The sequence below is a fragment of the Lycium barbarum genome, chromosome 10 (genome assembly GCF_019175385.1).
Source record: "Lycium barbarum isolate Lr01 chromosome 10, ASM1917538v2, whole genome shotgun sequence".
NCBI lineage: Eukaryota > Viridiplantae > Streptophyta > Magnoliopsida > Solanales > Solanaceae > Lycium > Lycium barbarum.
In genome coordinates, this window is record NC_083346.1 from 20,838,771 (window position 1) to 20,855,644 (window position 16,874).

Below are 16,874 nucleotides of genomic sequence, written 5' to 3' on the forward strand. Positions count from 1 at the left end.
ATTTATTAATTAAATTTAAACAGACCCTTCGAATAGACATAAAGCTTATCCTGCTTTAAAGAGAATTGTTGCTCTGCGAAAAGGTGAGTTGCCACCCCTTTTTTAGCTTCCTTTAAAATAAAATTCCTCAATGCAACTTTATCCTCATTCTATCGTTGCTTTGCGAAATGTTGGTGGAGATCAGAAGAAAAATGTTTATGAATTTTGACTTTGTAGAAGATGTAGTATTACTCTCGTAGTTTCTTGTCCTTTGATTTATGTTATTATCATATGATTTTGTGGCAGTTATGGTATTGTTCCTCCTTTTGTTTTTCAGAATAATTTTTGTTATTATCTATTGTTTCTGCACTTTTGTTATTTCTTTTCTCAGATTGCTTTTTTTTTGCTTTTTTTTTTTTTTTGCTTTTTTTTTCTTAGCCGAGGGTCTATTAGAAACAACCTCTCTACCTCTCAAGGTAAGGTCTGCGTACACTCCACCCTCCCCAGACCCAACTTGTGTGACTACACTGGGTATGTTGTTGTTGTTGTTGTTGACTTAATTTAATTTGCAGAAGATCATACGACCAATTACCATCAACAAAAATACATAGTTATTTTGACACCAAATGATCTTCACTCGCATAGTTACATCGTCAAATCATTATATCATTTACGTTTTTCTTATTCTCTTACTTAATGTATACTATATTAATATGTATGTATATATTTAGGTGTTTACATATACGAACAAAAAATTTACATATTTTAACTTCCCTTAAACATGTTATTTTTTCAATAGGAAATGCACCAATCATGCTACTTAAAAATTTAGATCCCTTCCATGGATTATGCAAATGATAAAGGGATTATTTGTCGTGGATTTAACAACAACGTCATACAAGCAGAAATTAGAACGAGTAAATTCACTAACAAGCATATGTTCATTCCTAAAATTTAACTTTCTCCCCCTAAAAATGAAGGATATACTTTCAAATTCGTTTAAAAATACTATTCATTACATTTATGTTTTGCAATAACAATAAACAAAGCACAGGCTCACACAATCCTCAACGTTAGATTGTATCAACCGCAACACGTTTTCTCACATGGGAAACTGTATGTTACACTTTCAAGAGGAGTTTCAACATCGGTAACAAGAGTTTTGGTTATGACATAACAATCGAAATGAATGAAACAAACATGCACTTGGACTATCGGCTTTAAGGAAGTACTAGGTGAGATACGGTTAATTACATGATTGTACATCATAAAAGAAAAATAAGTAAAAACAATTGCATATTCTAACTAAACTTTGATTGTTCATCTTAATAGGTTCAGACGATATGCATCTCAACATGACAAACAAGTAACCATTCAACAATTAGCATTAATCATTCAGAAATCAATTACTATATTCATTTGTGTATAGTTTTTAAGTCAATTTTTTTACTTAAATATTGATATCACTTAACAACTCCAATGCCAAGCGATATGATCATCTTGACTACATGACTTGACAATCACATGCAACGCACGTGTCGAGAGACTAGTTATTTTAAAAGCATGTATATAAATGTTGGTTGGTCAAAATATCCTTCAAATATTAAACGACTTTTATACCCTTCAAAAGTTAAAATATATTATTGAAAAATAATTATTGATTGATTAAGATTGTAATATCTAGGCCTCATCCTAATACAAATCTGCATGTAATTCGTCTACCGTGAAGTGTCCTAATACTACTAAACTACCGGTTGGTCCCTTGAATTTAAAATAACGAAGCTTTTCCCTACTTAAACCAAGTCACTTAATGATGTTTTTTAAGCCAAACATCGGCTAAATCTTGGATGTCGGACAATTCAAAGATGACGCATCTATAACTTAGTCTTTTTAGTAAGATTCCAATGCTTTTTAGAATTAGGAGGAGTTAATTAGGCATGTGGAGCATCAATTTATAATTTTATGTTTGAAATTATAATAGTTGGAATGTTTAAAGGAGGGGGTTCAATTTTTTATTTTTTTTAAAAAAAGATAATTTGCAGAAGTTAAAAACCTCTGCTACTACTTGAGATAATTTGTAAGTGTATTAGCTTCTCATGGAAAAGTAAGTTAAGATATTTAAAAACAATATGATCCATTGGTGCTACCATTATAATAGAATAGAATAGAGAAATACATACGAGAGAGAGAGAGAAAAAAAACTACGTGTGAGAAATATTTTTCATAAATAATATATTCCTATAAAATGTATTTTCAATTGTTTGGTTGGTGAAAGAAAAATATCTTAGCAAATTAAAGATTAATAATAATTTTAGCATATTACTTCATAATAGAATAGAGAAATACAAACAGAAAAAAAGAGTTGCGTCAGAGAAACGTTTTTTGGGATAATGTTTTTCATAAAAAAATACTCTCTCCGTTTCAATTTATGTGAACTCATTTGATTGGGCACGACATTTAAGAAAGAGTGAAGACTTTTGAAACTTGTGGTTCAAAATAAGTCTTGAATATTTGTGTGGCTGTAAATAATTTCATAAAGTGAATTTGTTTCCAAATTAGGAAAGAGGTCATTCATTTTGGCACGAACTAAAATGAAATAGGTTCACATAAATTGAAACAAAGGGAGTATATTTTACTATAAAATGTTTTCAGTTGTTTGGTTGTGAGTGAAAAATATCTTAGCAAATTAAATATTAATAATAATTTTAACATGTTACTTTTGTTATTGATAAAACTTTTTCTCATTTACTAATGTTGGATTATTTTTGACTTAACATATTTTTAATTTCGACAAAGGTAAAAACATAAAGGATATATACCAGAAAACATCTTAATGAAAGAGTATAAGTGGATACAATCAAATACTCATTTTGTACTCATAAAATATATAATATGTAATTTTAAATAATATTATCTAACATTTTTTATGGTTGACAGGAGATAACGTGCGAGACACGTTTATAGAGACTAGTAGTGCTAAATATAGGATTACTAAAGAAAAACATAATTGAAACTCCTCTGAATTTGGCATCGTTTATATGTTCATCTAAACTATTTTTTATACCAATTGCTCTCTTAAACTTGGCATTTTTTATACTAACATTTACCATCGGGATGTTGGCATGGCACATTTAAGTTATTACTTGTACTAATTACTTTCTTTTTAAGTGCATGAGATTGGTGCAAAAAAATCAGCTTTTAAGTGGGTTTTTTAGTCGTTAATTATCATATAGTCATATATAATAATTTATTCCATTTCTGTATTTCTTCTTACTTCTTCTTGATATACCAAGCAAATTTTACTTCAACCTCGTATTTTTTTTTTCTTTTCTTCTTTGGAGATAATAGTTGTTTTCTTAATTTTCGGTTTAAAATGTCCCTCATTTCACCTATTGAAGCCGATTGCCCTTTTCGATTAAAAAATGTTCTTCCTTTTAACGGAATTATAAGATGCCATATGTGAGGCTTTAATTAAATAGATGGTACTGACTTATTGATCCGTGTGGATATTAGACCAACCCATAAATAACCTGAGCCATCCGAATTTATTTATTTGATAATTGTTGGGACTGAACTTTAAGAATCTACCATTATTAAAGGATGAAATAAGTTGAGTTAAACTAGATCTAGAATCAATTGGTGTTTGCACCGATTTTAAATGAAAAATCGCATCTTCAAACGAAGAAGACATTGTTGTTTTTTTGAATCCGTTGAGTTGCCAACATGAAGCATCGAAGAACTAGTTGCAAGCAAATGGTTTCTTATTGTTTCGGGTTAACCTAGATGGGTCGGACTATTTATTATTGGGGTCACATTGATAAATAAACCAGTGTCACCTATTAATTAAGTGAAGCCCCACATGTGCCATCTTTTAATTTCATCAAAACTGAGGGGCATTATTAACTCAAAAATTAACGTTAAATGGGGTTCAATAGATGATTAGGAGGGACACTTTTAACTCGAAAATTAACGTACAATTTAAGTCCAAAAGGTAAAAGGAGGACAAAATGTAAGTCATTTCCAATATGTGAAGTGCATTTTTTACTTTTCCGTTTTATTAATAACAAAAATCATTAAAATAGTAAATGGAAAAAAAAATATAAAAAGAAGGGGATTAAAGCTTGGGTGGTGATTTACAAAGAAAGTTTTAGCGGAGAATTGGAAATGGGTGTAATTGGACGTAATTACACAGTTTGGCATGTTTGTTTGGTCAGGCAATTACTAAGTTACAGGGGAATTTGGTGTAATTGAGATGATGTAATGACACTATCCAATTCTCAAAGGGGGAAAAGAGAGGGGGGGGGGGGGGGGGGTTGAGAATTGGATCATAGCAACTTTTTAACTTCTTTTCTGGGAAATTTATTTTTAATTTCTATTACTTTAGTTTCTTTCTTTTTAATTTATTTTTTGTTCTGACTTTTATATTGTTTTTATTTTTAAAATACATTTTGTATACTATTTATCTTTCATTTTCTTTCTTCTCATTTTCCAACCTTTAATTCTTGTGATTCCATGTAATTGCTCGTAGTTTTTTATTTTCTCCATTTAGTGTATTTGCGTTATTATAGTTTTGAAACTACACTTGCTAATAATATTAGGAAAAAAATGAGTCGTTAACAAACTTGACATATAATGAGTGATGTCATTAAAGTATAATTTCATTGTTGAATGAGGTTACAAACTTATTTTTCCTTTTCTTTTGAATTATATTTACTTAAGTTATGTTGGAACTTATTTTCTACTATCTTGGAATTTGACATAAGTTTATTACGTTAAAAAAAATGAATTTCGGATTTATGTTATATTTTCGGTTCCAATTTATTTGTTTTAGTAATATTGACTTGTTATTTCCCCTTGCATGCCGTTCATTTTTCAATTAGAATTGATAGATTTATTTTTCAAACATTATTATGTTATGGCATTAAAGTTTTAAATATTAATCTTTTTACAAACATGCGTCAACGGTATCCTTACAAAATATATGCTTTCACTTTTTATAATTAATTAAATTAAAATATTATTAATATGAAATATATATATCAATTATTGTTTACAATATTAGTTACAAAAATATAATTATTAATTAATATATTTTCAAGAAACAATATGTATCTTGAATATATAATTTATGAGCCTGTTTGGATGGGCTTATGCCTATAAGCTGCAAACAGCTTATAAGCTAAAAAAAATAAGTTGGGGTAGTCTAACTTTTTTTTTTTTGGCTTATAAGCTGTTTTCAGCTTATAAGCTGCTTTAGATAAGCTAAGTCAAATGAGCCCAATTATTTTTTTGAGCTTATTTTAAGCACAAAATGACTTTAAGCTGGCCAACCAAACACCCAAAAAAGCTTAAAACAACTTATAAGCAACTTATAAGCCAATCCAAACGGGCTCTATATCATTTATAAAGGCACATATTAGTCAATTATTACCTTTATTTTTTATAATTAATTTTTATTTTTATAAAATTTAATCAAACTGTGCAATTATACTGATGTAAGCAAACAGTACGCATTATGAGAAATAAACAAACCGTCATAATTACTATACTGCATAATTACTAGGCTGTATAATTACCACTCTACTAATTAGGTGCCTGTGAATAGAATAGTGTAGTTCTACTAGGAAGAAATTACACGATGTGTCCTTTGAATGGGCTGTGCTTTAAATTTTGTCCTTAGCAATAGAATTTCCTTCTTTTTGAGCGGATTGTTCTTCATTTGGGTGGTCTTTAATTTTTGTCTTTCGCCTAATATCCCGAGGTTCTGGGTTCGAATCTCAGCTCAGTTAAAAAAAATAAAAAATCGCAAGGCAGAGTTTTTCTGCCCATGCAAAACTCTGCCTTGTGAATTCAAACTCTACCTTGCGAATTTTTTTAAAAATTTTTGACTGAACGGTGGTTCGAACCCGAAACCAAAGGATTTTTAGCGAAGGTTAAAAATTAAAGACCACCAATTTGAGAGGCAAAAATTAAAGACCACCCCCAGCGAAGGGCAATCCTGCAAATTGCCCATCGAATTTATGCCTCGAAGCACAAACTCTCTAGCATAGTTTTATATACAATACAGTCTAATAGAACCGCATACTACCTTAGCAACATAGCACTAAAAAATGTAGAAACTGTTTGCATACGCTAATACGTCTCAGATAGCATCTTAATTCATCATTAGCGGAAGCTGTAGTCATTAGATTCATAGCCAACTTTTGCCATTCCAAAACCATAGCTTGAAGAAAAGTTTCAGAGAACCTATAAAAAGCAAGTAACACGAATCAACAAATAAAAGTGAAAGGAGAGGTAAGCCCGTTAACCAGGTCAAACCGGACCGGACCGGTAACCGGTTACGGAACCGGCCGGTTTCCGGTTAAAAAACCGGAACCGGCCACCGGTTCCGGTTTACCGGTTACAAAACCAAAACCGGAACCGGTCCGATTCAAACAGTCCAAAACCCCTTTTTTTTGTTTTTCGTATAGTATATATATATTATAGTATTTATTAATATATTGTACGTATATTTACATATATTATATAAGTTTATAAGTAAAGTTTAAATATTTACTGACTAACAGGCTAACAGCAAGTCAGCAATACAGCATTTACGTGTATATACTTGAAAAATAACTAAAATATATTAAGAATATACTTATAATATATAGTATATATTTAAGTATACATATACTATACTTAAACATATAGTTTACATATAGTATATATATATATATATATATATATATATATATATATATATATATATATATATATATATATATATATATATATGTTACTATACTTATATATTTAAGTTATACTTATATGTATACTATATATTATAAGTATATTCCAAATATATTTTATGTATACTATATATCCTTAATATATATTATATGTATACTATAATATATATTCTTAATATATTTTAATTATTTTTCAAGTATATAACTTTCTAGTTTTTAATTTAAGTAGATGTATATTATAAGTATATTCTTAGTATATTTTAGGTATATTCCTAACTTAATAAAAGTAAAAATATGAACACAAGTAAATAGAAGAAAGATCAATGAGCCATATATTTTATTCATTCTTGGATAACATTTATTTGCAAGTTGTAGTTTTTTTAACTTGCAAATAATACATGAGTTGTAAAGAAATAGTAGAATAATAAAATCACCAATTCTGAATCATTTCGTTAATTTCCCTCATATCGTATTCGTCCATGGAAATATCTTCAAAGTCTTCCATTTGGTCCGGTCCACTTGCTATCAAATCTTCAATTTCTTCCTCTTCGCCTTCCTTCGCTTCTGAGTTTTGGTTGCGTCGCTCCGATCTAATCCAATCGCGAATGCACACTAGTACTTGCAAGCTAAAGCCGAATAATGAATGTCTATGGTCTCCAATTTGCTGTCTTCTTTGGCTAAATGCGCTCTCCGAAGCCACGGTTGATACTTGAACCGTAAGGATATCTCGAGCCATTCTTGAGAGTATCGGATGACTTGCCTTGTACTTCTTCCACCATGCTAAGACGTCCAATTCATCCATTTCCTTGATATCCACATTTGGCTGCATCAAATAAAAGTTATATTCATCAAAGTTTGCATTACAAGAAGAAGTTGGCTGTGAATGTAAAACTTTTAAATGCGACAAACCCGACAAGCCCTTTTTGCTACTTTGAGAAGTAGTAGGGCGTGGAGCAACGGGTGTAGCACGTTCTTCCAAATTAGAATAATGAGTAAAAAAAATTCTAAACTCGTCATCAATAGCGAGTTCGGCTTCAGCTAAAGATGGTTGAACTCCCTCTTCAATTTCTAAAAATGTATAAATTTGACCAACCAATGCTTTAGTATAAGACACTTTTAAACAAGGATTTAAAAGAGAGCCCAAAATAAATAAAGTTGGGATGGGAAAAAAATACTTCTTAAATTTGATTATCATTTCAAAAATAACCGCTTGATAACCAGGTTTATATTTATACTCTTGTAAAACTCTAGCTATTTCCGCTAAGTAGGCTAAAATTTCGGTTACCGTGGGATAGAATTGTCTAGAAAAAGCAAGAGTTGCATTATAAAAATTTTCTAAAAGTTCAACACATTCTTTAACATCTTCCCAATGCGAAAAATTTAACCAATCATCACTATTAATATTATATTTGTTGTGAACTTGTTGTATGGGAATCCTATACTCATATGCTTATTGTAGCATAATGTAAGTGTAGTTCCACCTAGTCTCAATTTCTACTTGAATTTTCCTAGGTCTAAGGTTATTTTCCACACAAACATTCTTAAAATCTCTAAGTCTTGCCCTATTAGCATTACAAAAAAGAAACACAACCGCATCTCTAACTTTTTGAATAGAATCGTCAAAACACACAAGACGATCTTTAACAATTAAACTTAAAATGTGACAACTACAATTAAATTTAAAATGTGACAACTACATCTCACATGAAAAATATTTTTTAGCGGAGGGTTTATTTCTCTTTTTAAAAGACCAATCGCCTTTGTATTATTAGAAGCATTATCTAAAGCAATACAAACTGTGTTTCTATAAATATTAAAAAATCTCATTATAGTAGACATTGAATCCGCTAAAAATTTTCCATCGTGACGACCTTTTCCTTCATCATATAAAAAAGCTATAATTCTTTTTTGCATAACCCAATTGTCATCAACCCAATGACATGTAATAGCAAAAAAATCTAACTTGTTAAGACTAAGACCCAAATCAGCAATAAGAGAAACATTACAATTTAAAGAATTAAATACATGGCGCAAATAAAATCTATATTTTTTATACAAATCTATAACATCCGCTCTACAAGTACTTCTAGGAATACCCTCAAATAACGGATTATAACAACGTTGAATGTAAGTAACAAACCCGAGGGAAAGGAAAATGGTAAACAATCATAAGCTACCATTTTAGCTATTTCTACACGCTCTTTTTTCTTGTCATACTTAAAATTTCTACCAGTTCGTGGGTCTATCGTCATTTAAATACCCCCCACATTTGAACCTGTTTGCTCTCCCCAAACATCCATATGTTTGTTTCTCATATGACCATTTAGTGTACCCGTTCCACCATCCTTACTAGTTCCTTGCTTAAAACTAAATACTTGTCCACATAGGGTACATGTAGCTGATTGGTTTTCCCTATTCTTAGTCATAAATTTCCAAATTTTAGCGATTGGCTTACGAATTATAGGCGGTTTGTCTTGTGTATGTGATTGGGCAGGACATGTATCTCCTATGGAATTTTCGGGGGGGTTGTGTTTCATCATCATCACCATCATCATCAATTTCATTAAAAGTGTCGGTAAAATGTTGTTGCATTGCCTCATGGCCTAAAAGTGGATTATTTCCACCAACATCAATATCTAAATTAGGTGTTTCTTCCACAAATGTTTCCTCATTAAGCCCACCCCTAACAATACCACTACTACTACTACCGACACCACGTCTAAATCTCTTTACCATTATTAAATAGAATTAATTTAAATCACAAGAAAATAAATTGCAACAAATTAAATTGCTAGAATTAAATTGCGTAAATTAAATTGCGAAAAATAAAGATAGAGTTGGAACGAAGGTACCAAATTGCCGGATTAATTTCCAACAAAGTGAGGGCGGCTAGAATTGCAAATCCACCAAAGCTACTTTGGATTGTTGCAAAATCACCCACTCCACCAACAATATTATAATTGCAAAATTAATAATTGAAACTAGAATAAGACTTTATAATATTTATTTGAGAGAAATTTAAAGTGGATAATTATTGCAAAGTAACTATAATTGAGAGATTGAGATTTGAGAGAAAGAGAAGAGTGAATTGGTGTGGATTAAAATGAAAATGAAGAAGGGTTTATATAGGGGTGGAGAATGGGTTAAAGTGTTAAAAAAAAGTTTGGGGGGTTGAGGGGGGCAAAAAATGAATTTATGGCCGTTTGGCAACGGCTATTTTTGCAAATGGACCGTTGCCAACGGTCCAATAACGGTCAGCATAAGCCCAGCAACGGCTATATTTAAAAAAAAAATCAAAAAATTTAATTTCACCGGTTTAACTGGTTCGTTTCCGGTTTCAAAAAAATCGAAAACGGACCGGTAAAAAATAAACGGTTAACCGGTTCTACCGATTCCGATTTTACCGATTCGGTTACCGGTTTGAACCGGTTAAACCGGACCGGTTGACACGTTTAAGGAGAGGAATGAAAAAGATGGATATTTCTCCTTTTGTTTTAAAAAAAGGAAGATATATATTGTGAAGAAGAGGTGCAGTACTTCGAAACAAAGCATGTGTCCAGCTATAACGACCCAGGAAAAAAAAAAAGGAGCATTTACATTTTAATTGGGTAAAGAGAGTTCAGAATTTTGAAAGGGCAATTCCCAGAATTGCCCTTTTTTTAGGGGTAGTATTTAAATTTTGCTCCTCATATTTGTGGTCTTTAAATTTTGCCCTTCGGCTAAAACCCATAGGTAAAAATTCAAAGCAGAGTTTAAATTTCGCTATGCCCCCTCCGGCAGACTTTTAGTCATGTTTAACTAAAAGTCTGCCGGAGGGGGCAGACTTTGCCTTGAAGCATATATACGTATTTTTTTTTTTAACTTTTCAAGGTAAACTTTTAGTAATACCTTAACTAAAAGTGTGCCCCATAAGGCGTAAGTTTTCCTTAAGGCATAACTAAAAGTTTGTCTTATATGAAAAAGTTTAAATTTTGCTATGCCCCCTCCGGCAGACTTTTAGTTGTGTTTAACTAGAAGTCTGCCGGAGGGGGTAGACTTTTAGTTGTGTTTAACTAGAAGTCTGTCGGAGGGGGCAGACTTTTAGTTGTGTTTAACTAAAAGTCTGCCCCCTCCGGCAGACTTTGCCTTGAAGCATATATATATATATATATATATATATATATATTTACTTTTCAAGGTAAACTTTTAGTTATGCCTTAACTAAAAAGTGTGCCCCAAAGGCATAACTAAAAGTATGCCCATAAGACGGAACTTTTCCTTAAGGCATAACTTAAACTTTGCCTTATAAGGCAAAGTCTATGCCTTAAGAAAAGTTCTTGCCTTATGGGACATAATTTTGTTATGCCTTAACTAAAATTCTGCCCCATAAGGCATAACTAAACTATGTCTTAGGAAAAATTCTGCCTTATGGGGCAGACTTTTAGTTATGCCGGATACGGCATAACTTTAGCTTTTCCTTAAAGATTGTATGCTGGATCCGGTATACACTCCCCCAGTTCTGCCTGGCGAATTTTTTTTTTTTTTTTATGCCTGAGCGGGGGTTCGAACCCAGAACTTCATGTATTCGCCCACCTTTCCAAGCAAAGGGCAAAACTTAAAGACCACAAATATGAGGGGCAAAATTTAAAGACCACAAATTTGAAGGGCAAAATTTAAAGACCACAAATTTGAAGGGCAAAATTTAAAGACCACCCCAAAAGAAGGGCAATCCGCGCAAAAAAAATGATTTTGAAATGTGCTTATTACAATAGTAACAAGGAAAGCTTTGGATGGAGAAAAAAGGACGAATATATTTGCTCATTAACACAGTGAGCTATAATTAAATAATCAATTAGTTGTCTCTGCTTGGCAAATCGTAACGTGAAAGACCGGTAGCAACTAAACAAAGTTTTGCCACACAAACGTTTCAAGGTTTTTTTTTTAGACCTAGCCTTAAACTTGAAATTTAGGGAAAATTTAGATTTAACCCATCAATTGACATTAAAATTGGACTTGACTATTATATGTGGGAAACGCAACGCGTCCATGTAAACAATTTTGGATTTTGGACCGTTTACCTGAGGGGCGGGTTGAGTTAATCAAGAGTTGACTTTAACCCTGAGGTGTGCTAAAATTGTGGGATTAGATTTTAGAGACTAATTTGGATCCGTAAACCCCATGTGTATTCAATTTTTAGTATTTTATACATTAATAAAATAAACATGTAAATAAGAAAATACATTAAAAAAAAAATAGTAGGAACATGTATAATCTATTATTAACATGCTAACATGTGCACGAACCACTAAAAAAATCTTGAAAAAGTGAATGACATAAAGATGTATTACATCAATAACATGATTATAATGAAACATAATTAGAGTTGTAAAAATGATACTCTATCCTAATAATTCAAAGATAAAAATGAAAATAGTAGAAGTTACTATTTTAAAACCTAAAAGTAGATAACAAATTAATACTCATCATAATACAAATAGCAATAATAGAGTCTTCAAAATTACATTATCTAAACTAAAAACTATCTTGAAAAAGTTAAATTGAAGAATATGCTAAAAAAATCCTGAAGAAAATAAAGCATAAAGAAGGGAAATGCAAGCATGGAAGCATAGTAAGAATTGGAGGACAAAACTATTTGTTTTGTAGTTGCATTTTGCATACAAAGGTCTAAAGTGTATTTGTAACACCCGTAAACAACAAAGAGAAAAGATTATAAAATTAGGATAGAAAATTAGAAAAAAACTTTTGACTTTTTGAGATTTTTAGTTTGAGAATTTACTATGAGTTAATTTTTGAATATTTAACCTTTAAGAAAATTGATTAAGCAAATTTGGCTCAAAGTTGAAAAGGTTCTCGGGGCTTACGCCCCAAATGAACCCCCAGATCCGGAAAGTTGGGGCTTACATCTCGGTGCATATTTGGTATGCCTATCCCGCGGCTCGCCCAGAGAACCCCTTTTAAGATATTGTATGAGACTTACTAGGTACCTTTGGGGAGACTTAACCCGTTTGGGCCTGCCATGTCGTGGGGCAGGTGTTGAGTGTGCATGTTGTCGCACCCTATTAGTTCATAAATTATGGCTATGTTTCCTCTGGTTTTGAAAATATTCAGAGTCGCCACCTAATTTTAGAAAACCATTTGTAAAATGTAAACGTCATTTCAATCTTTGAAACCTATGAGATTCTAGTTTTTGAAACCTATGAGATTCTAGATAAGGGATTTATTTATCCTGAGGGGGAGGTTTTAAGCACCCCAGAGCCTGTCCGAAGACAGTCCTTAAACTTAGTTTAACTAACACAAGAGGGGGATTATTTATCTGCTTCTTATTTATTGCTACCTATTTTTAAAGAAACGCGAAAAGAGACTACTCCCTAAAATAAATTGTAAAAAATGATTTTTTTAAAGTGATTATATCTACATGAGTAAATGCACATTTATAAAAGAGATAGTTAATGATAATGTATGTAGTTAATGATAATGTATGCATGAGAAAAATGTGTATCGTATATAATAATAATATATGTAGAGTAGAATAAGAAAATATATATTTTTATAAGAAAATAACATGTATATCATATGTAAAAATAGTAAAAAAAAAATGCATACTTTCAAAAATAGTTATCATATATATATGAGATAATATATATGTATATGAAAATAAGATAGTATATATGTTTATGAAAATAGAGTATGTACTTTGTAGTTCTTGTAAAATAGCTCGGGCGATTTGTCTTGTTTTCAACTTGAAAAATGATGCTTGCTCAATGTTAGTTATCAAAATAGATGATTTTTAAAAAATAGCATTTGGGCCTGTTCCCGTTAAAGGTCAAACCAACCACTATTTTCATTTTTTTGCGTCGATTGTCCTTTTGGGGTGGTCTTTAATTTTTATCCCTCGCCTAATATCCCGAGATTCTGGGTTCGAACTCAGCTCAGTAAAAAAAAAAAAAAAGAATTTCGCAAGGCAGAGGTTTGAATTCGCAAGACGGAATTTTGCCCAAGAGTTTTCCCCTGAAGCAGGCAAAATTCTGCCTGCAGGCCCAATTTTGGCCCAAATAGACCTAACTTTGCTATAAAACTTTGCCTCGTGATTTTTTTTTTCGACTGAACCGGGATTCGAACCTCAAACCTTATGGTATTAGGCGAACGGCAAAAATTAAAAACCACCAATTTGAGGGACAAAAATTAAAGACCACCCCAAAAGAAGGGCAATCCCCCACACAAATCCCCATGAAAATCTGCACTTTTAACTCTAAAACACTTGCATTTAGAGGTTTTAAAAGTCTCATTTTCTCCTTCAATATCTACGTTTGGACTTCTGAAAATCAGCATTTTTATCCTTTGGAAACCCCTGTTTAGATTACTCATTTTCGCTAAAACAAGTTTAGAAAAGGAAACATTAGTATGAGGAGCAATTAACTCAAAAAGGAATTTTTCATTTTCTTTCCTTAAATAATTTTTTTTTTTTTGTACCTGAAAGTGCATATACAAAAACTGAAAATCATTTTGGCGATTATTACTCTAAACGTGTCTTAGCTATACAAAACTGACATCTAAAGAGGGAGAGAATGAATTAAACATACTGTCATACTTGGTCAATTTTTTGCGAGTTCACATATAAGCAAGAAATATATATATATATATATATATATATATATATATATATGCTACAAAGCCAAACAATAGAAATGTTAGTCAAGAATATAAACTTGTATATATGTGTTAACACAAAGACGCGAAATTTAAAAAGAGGAAGGAGGACGTAGACTCTTTGACACGAACGAAGGCCAGTAGCCACGAGCAAAGGAGGCTACTACTGATTTTTCTCTGATCTGGGCAAAATCCGGAGTTTCCATAACTCCAAATGCTCCTAATCACAAACGCAAAACTAGTTAATGAAAATAATTACACAATCTAAAATGAAGCACATGTTTAACTTGGTTTCCAAAATTTAAACTAGGCATCTCATTTAGCTTTGGAAAGGACTCGTTACAATCCATATATATCTCAAGCATCTTTACCATTACTCATAAGACATCTAACTTCATGATTCAAACACGAATACGCAAGCTGGAATTTTTATGACTAAACTATTTTTTATAAATGAAGAACCTTTCAGATGTTGACATTCCACGGTTCAAACAGATTCAACATTTTGTTTTAAGGTTCAAAGAGTACAAAACACAATTATCAAACAATATTAAGCTAACTGAAAAATAACTGAAAAATAACAAATCAAACACCCTTCAATTGTTGATCACAGAAGTACAAACACATTGTTAATGATCTCTTATATTAACATCATGAATTTCAGTAGTTAGCTTATTTCACAGACCAATTCTCAAAGGGATTCTGAAAAAAGAAAAAAAAGACGTAAAGATTCTCATAATAAACTGCAGCTAACACTACATGGACAGGTGCCCCTTTTACACCAGTTTAATTTCTCAAAGCATAACTAGAATACCACAAAGGCTGCTACAACAATAAGAGGACTTAAATATATGATTTCCAGTAATCAGGTTTTAAATCCTTATCCAAAGATAACTTAACCAGAACACTTTCAAGAATTTTTAAGACGGTGATAAAACAGCCCAAAAACCTTAACAAACTCCACATGCTTTACAAGTTTATGCTATCAATATTTTAGGGATACACAAGAGAAACAAGAAACTGGATTCATACATGTTTTAACTTCGTGAATGGATGAAGAAGAGAAGCAAACACTCTCATAGCAAACTCATTTACTATCTAGACATTTTATAACAACCAGTCATTAGAGAAAACATACTTAGCAGTTAGCGCACAACAGACTTCAAAACAATGAAACAACCACTGTTCTTTATTCCGTTTTTCAATATCTTAAATTATACAAGCCCAAACCAATTAAGTCAAAAGAAGGTAGTATATTCATGTTTTAAAGATCATTTTTTCCAGAATCTAAAGAAGAGAACCTTAAACCACTAAAACACAAAGAAGAGTTTACAACAAACAAATTCTTGAATGGTTTCACAAGTTTAAACTCCTAAGTAGGGCTGGGCATAAAATACCGAAAACCGAATTACCGAACCGAACCGAACTGACTATTTCGATATTTCGGTATTCGGTAATTCGGTTCGGTATTCGGTACTGAAATATAAAATTCGGTTTCGGTATTCGGTATTTACAATTATACCGTTCGGTATTCGGTAAATACCGAATACCGAAATTAAATTACCAATATTATACGTCTGTAGGGCCTAAAGGAGTAAAGGGCTAAAGGCCCATTGTAAAAATATTTTAAGTCCAGCCCAAATCCGTAAAAATCAAGTGTAATCCCTAAGAGTCTCAAGACCCTAACACGATATTTTAAGTCCAGCCCAAATCCGTAAAAATCAAGTGTAATCCCTAAGAGTCTTAAGACCCTAACACTTCAGTACTTCACCACCTTCATCTCATTTCCCTTTCTATTCATCCAAATCCTAACCGAGTAAATAACTTGGACAGCTGTCGTCTTCATCCAAATTTCTCATCCAAAGCCTGTGATTTCTCCATCTTAATTTCTGATTCTGCTCCATCTTCGTACCTCCTCCTTCTTCTTCTTCCGTGAGGTGACTGCTGAATTTTTGTTATCCGCTGTTCTCTGTCTACTTACTTGGGTCCTTTCTTGATTTGTTTTTTTTTTATCTTGTGGTTCATGTTGGGAGCTTGGGCCTTAGGGTATTCATCTATTCAATTCGTTTTCTTTTTGTATTTCATATATTGTTCATGCTGATGTGGGAAGGGCATCGGGGAATATGGGTGTAGTCACACAGAAAAGGGAAAATTTAAGTTGTTTTGGTTCTTTTTGTTTAAGTTGAAGAAAGGACATAGGAGAAACATAGTATAACAATTTAGAAAATAGAACTTATTTAAGCTTCTTTAATAGCTTCCGTATTGTATTTTTTGATTTTGTTTTACACTTCCAATGCTTCGTTGTTGTTGTTTTTGGGAGAGAAAGATATGAATGGATAGTATCCATAGCAGTAGTATTTGGGAGAGAAAGAAAGAAAGATATTTGTTAAAATTGTCTCTTTCGTTTCTGAGAAATTAAATGGGTTGCAGATTTTCTCCTTTTTTTGTCTTTTTTCTTTTTGGGTGTGATCAGTTGGGATTTGCTTTCGGGTGAGAAAACTTAAATTAAAGAAAATA